The sequence below is a fragment of the Puma concolor genome, chromosome C1 (assembly GCF_028749965.1).
Source record: "Puma concolor isolate L17-30 chromosome C1, mPumCon1.1.hap2, whole genome shotgun sequence".
NCBI lineage: Eukaryota > Metazoa > Chordata > Mammalia > Carnivora > Felidae > Puma > Puma concolor.
Window position 1 is genome coordinate 95,023,355 of NC_141674.1, and position 5,230 is coordinate 95,028,584.

At 41.2% G+C, this 5,230-nt stretch overlaps 1 pseudogene; it reads right to left on the bottom strand.

Moving 5' to 3' along the window:
* Positions 1-2,913: 2,913 nt before the first annotated feature.
* Positions 2,914-4,557, bottom strand: LOC112864825 (ribosome biogenesis protein NSA2 homolog; annotated as a pseudogene).
* Between the last annotated feature and the right edge of the window lie 673 nt (positions 4,558-5,230).

Sequence of the window (5,230 nt, forward strand, 5' to 3'; positions counted from 1 at the left end):
CACTGCAAAGGAAACAACCAACAAAACTAAAAGGCAACCAATGGAATGGGAAAAGATATTTGCAAATGACATATCAGACAAAGGGCTAGTATCCAAAATCTATAAAGAGCTCACCAAACTCCACACCTGAAAAACAAATAACTCAGTGAAGAAATGGGCAGAAAACATGAATAGACACTTCTCTAAAGAAGACATCCGGATGGCCAACAGGCACATGAAAAGATGCTCAACATCTCTCCTCATCAGGGAAATACAAATCAAAACCACACTCAGATATCACCTCACGCCAGTCAGAGTGGCTAAAATGAACAAATCAGGAGACTACAGATGTTGGCGAGGATGTGGACAAACGGGAGCCCTCTTGCACTGTTGGTGGGAATGCAAATTGGTGCAGCCGCTCTGGAAAACAGTGTGGAGGTTCCTCAAAAAATTAAAAATAAACCTACCCTATGACCCAGCAATAGCACTGCTAGGAATTTACCCAAGGGATACAGGAGGGCCGATGCATAGGGGCACTTGTACCCCAATGTTTATAGCAGCACTTTCAGCAATAGCCAAATTATGGAAAGAGCCTAAATGTCCATTAACTGACAAATGGATAAAGAAATTGTGGTTTATATACACAAAGGAATACTATGTGGCAATGAGAAAGAATGAAATATGGCCTTTTGTAGCAACGTGGATGGAACTGGAGAGTGTTATGCTAAGTGAAATAAGTCTCACAGAGAAAGACAGATACCATATGTTTTCACTCTTATGTGGATCCTGAGAGTCTTAACAGAAGAACATGGGGGAGGGGAAGGAAGAAAAAAAAGGTTAGAGAGGGAGGGAGCCAAAACATAAGAGACTCTTAAAAACTGAGAATAAACTGAGTGTTGATGGGGGGGTGGGTTATGGGCATTGAGGAGGGCACCTGTTGGGTTGAGCACTGGGTGTTGTATGGAAACCAATTTGACAATGAATTTCATATTTAAAAAAATAATTAAAAAATGGAGGAAATATCCTCCCTGTAGAGCTATATTATTTAATAAATTATATAATATTCATAAAAAAGGGACGGTAAAAGTTTATTCTGGAAAACTTGGGAGGAGGGTATAGGGTAAAGAACTGGGGGATAAGAGTCACTCAATGGTATTTATTGAGCACCTACTAGTGCTAGCTACCATCTAGGTCCTGTGGACACAGAGGTAAACCTTGTTCTTGTGAAGTTAACATTGAAGTCAGGGGAACATTCATTTAAAGAAGTTCTAATCATGTTGGACCTCAAAAAGAAGGGTCTTTACCCCTTAGCTCCCTGGATGTTCACAGTCCCTTTCTACCTAAAAGCTCCCCAGATTTGGAGAGATTAGGAGGGAAAAACAGTTGATCACCAAATGGGTGCTGTTATATAACCTTCCCTGGGGCATGCAGTGCCTGCTTGTCATTACATTTACTGGAGAAACTACTCTAGTGACCCTTCCCTAGACAGAAAGATGTCCCAATGTGACTGTGTCTACTTATACTGAGAACTGGCTGGCAGTTTCCCAGCTAAAATTGCCACATAAATCATCACAATAATTATAATAGATAAATTAAATAATACTTTGTGTCACCAGGCATCTCCATAACACATCTATCTCAAAAGGATTACAGTGAAAATTTAAGAACATAATGTCTAATGCGTTGCTTGGCATGAGGTCACTATTATACACACACACACACACACACACACACACACACACACACACACACACGCACAGTTCCTTCCTTAGCCACTATGAGAAGTTCATGGCCCCTGCCTCTGAGAGAGAATACAAATCAGGCTCCCTAATCATTCAGCACAGGCCGTCGGCCCCACCTCCTGCACATCTGGTATATACAGCATGTGAATCCCTCTTTAATCAACAACTCAGAATAATGGCATTTCCGACCCTCATCAGATAATTCAACCAGGAATTGATTGCAATGCAGCTCTTGCCAAATGCTTGCGGGGGACAGCAGATATTTGAGAGAAACTGCCTAATGGATACGTTAGCTACATGCATTCTTCTAAGCTTTTTCTTTGAATTAAGAAATCATCAGAACACTTATCTGGACTACATTATTGCAGTTCTTCATAAAACCCTTTGAATTAAAATGTGAAGTTCCTTTATCTGCTTTTTAGAGAACGTATATTAAAAATATCTGCCTAGCAGGGGACCCAGCTCACAAGCATTTGAATATTGAAAGGGTGAATCTGTTTGAACAAGAACTGGGGTCCCCCCCTTCACTACAGCCAAAAGAGAAAATAACATCCGTTAGGATTTCCTTTTTATTCCTTCTCTCTCTAGGGAACTGCTCTCCATCCTTCACATGTTGGCTGGATATCACCTTCTTTCTGGTGCCGCCCCCCTTTGCAGGCAGGGCTCTAAGTTCTTCCTGCCCTGCTCTGCCTCTATTATAGCCCCTGTCTCATGCTTTTGCAATTATTTGCATTACTGTCTTCTTCTCCCTGGACCGTGAGCCACTTCAGGACACAACTGTGCCTTTTTCATCTTTGTAACCACAGTGCCCGGTCCACAGCACAGGCCCGGTCCACAGCAGGTTAATAAATGTTTGAATGTCAAAAGAATAAATAAAGCAATTCAGTGTCCCTCATATAAATACCAACCAAACACTTCTTCCTTGAATTCAGTAACAGGAAAACTTAATATTCTCAATACATTTTATTGAGTTCCTGCTTTATGCAGAACTCTTTCCTGATGTGACAGAGATCTCTGTTGTCCCTACCACAAAGGAGTCCTACATAAAGTGAGGGAGAAAACATATCTACAGGCCTATTCAAGGTAATCTGGATTCAATGTTCTAATAGCAGTACAGGGAAATGTTCAGGGGAGCCTGGGGATGGAAGAGATTAATTCCAACACGAAGATAGAGGAGGCTTGTTGCTTGAGGTTGACTTTGAATGGACAGAATTTTAACAGACAGACGTGGGGATGGGAAGCAGTCTTTACTTATCTGCGACTCTGAGATTTCTGAGCGCATGAACTGTGTTTTCATCTTTGTATCTACAAATGCCTCCAATGGACCTGGAATATAGTAACTTCTCAGTAGATACATGTTGAAAATCGAGTTTATGAGTCTAGAGGTAAATGAAAGACTGGAAAGGATGGTTGAAACCAAACTGGTAAGGACATAGTTCTGTTCGTTATGAGTAGACATAGAATGGTCTTGAGTTGGGGAGGTAGGTGATCAGATCAGGTTATCTGTAAAGGATGAATTAGAGGGGAAAGACATTGGAGACCAGGAAAGCAGCTAGAGGATACTTAAAAGTCTATGAGAAAGTAGATTAAGCAGTGGATGTGGAAGGCACAAGGAAGGGGTGGGGGTCTCTAAGTTGTTTTTTTGTGAAACTTCTCTATTTTAATATATATATATATTTTTACAAGAGAATAAATAGTTCTCTTGATGACTGCAGACCTGCAAAGCTGCCTGGTAGTATTCACAAACATCACAGTAATGGCGGCTCTCCTGATTGGTGTGCAGTCTTCAATAATCATAAAGAGTTACTTGCATGAAACTGCTGTTGAACCAGCAAGACTGCATTTATGCATCCATCATTTTCAGGACTGTTGGCAACCCAGGCATATTTTCCCCAAAGAACCTTCCTTCCTTGTGTCACAATGTCCAATTCACTCACATTCACCTCAGTGACTGGACCTTTGGTAATAACACCCAAAATTATAAGTGGGAAAGAGGGATTTCTTCTTTACAACAAGAATTGGCAGGCAAAAGGTGGCTTCCAGTTCAGGTTGTATCATGGGTCTTTTTGAAACGTAAGCCCCTGGGCCTAATGAATCTTTCATATTTAGGTGGTTTCCAAGGAAAACCATCTCCAATAAAGCAGTCTTTAGTAACCATCCTCTTCCATGCTTTTTTTCTTTCTCTTTCCTGTTCAAATAACTTTTAACACTTCTGTTTCTCCCTGGTCATGAACTCTGGGTAGAGGGACTTCCCATTTTTCTACTTTCTCTTTCCCTTTTTTGTTTAATCTTTAAAAAAATTTTTTTAATGTTTATTTATTTATTTGGAGAAAGAAACATAGTGCAAGTGGGAAAGGAGCAGAGAAAGAGGGAGACACAGAACCCAAAGCAGGCTCCAGGCTCTGAGCTGTCAGCACAGAGCCCAATGCGGGGCTCGAACTCACAAACTGTGAGATCATGACCTGAGCCAAAGTTGGACACTTAACTGACTGAGCCACCCAGGTGCCCCATTTTCTCGTTTAATCTTACTGGAAAGCACTTCATTTTGGACTGTGCCTCCCTCTCCAGAAGATACGCAGGTACTGCTTCTTTTGAAGTCTTTTCATCATTCTTTTGTTTAGGGTTTCCCTCTTCATGTATCCTGAGTCTTTTTCATTTGTGTTTCCTCGGCATGGTGCTGTTTATGGCAAAGCTTGGTTTTCCGACGAATCATCTTTTTTGCCTTGTTTAAACATTCATGAGCTTTTTCGACCTTCTTTCTGTATCTTTTTCTCATGATAATCCAAAGAATATCCATAGATTTATGGTGTAACTCAATGTATTTGTTGTATGGCATGGTGACAGGTGCGAGACTCCCAAGTACAGCTGCCAGGCCAGGAAGAAGCTCTCAATTTTCAGGTGTCAGAGACCCAGGAGCTGACTCCACACAGCCAACGACAGGAAAGGGCAGGATCTTTTGGTTTTAAGTTGACACTTCTGCTTACTTCTCTTAAAAAAAAAATCACTGAAGCCCTAAGAAGGACTAGAATAAAATATGCATTCCATCACTGGTGAAACTTGGAAAACATACATAATCCCCAACCTCAATATATAAAGACAAAAACTACATGGGATGTTGGGAACTGATGTAACAGAACAGAGAAAGCTTAAAATGAATACAGTTAAGTGTCTTTGGGTGGGTGTATTGGTGAGAAGCAATTCTATTCACTTGGAAAACCCAAAAAAGATGAAAATCCCAGGAGTACCAGGTGCATGGAAGTGTGCCATAGTTGAACGGGGGAATAGGCTGGAAGTCTGTAAAAGGATCAGTTAGACCTCCAGACCCCAACTCTGCCCATCCAGGTGACTATCCCTCCCTCACTTTGGTGGGAAAGAAGAGATTTATTCTTTTTTGAAAAAATTTTTAATGTTTATTTACTTTTGAAAGAGAGACAGACAGAGCACGAGCAGGGGAGGGGCAGAGAGAGAGGGAGACACTGAATCTGAAGCAGGCTCCAGGCTCTGAGTGG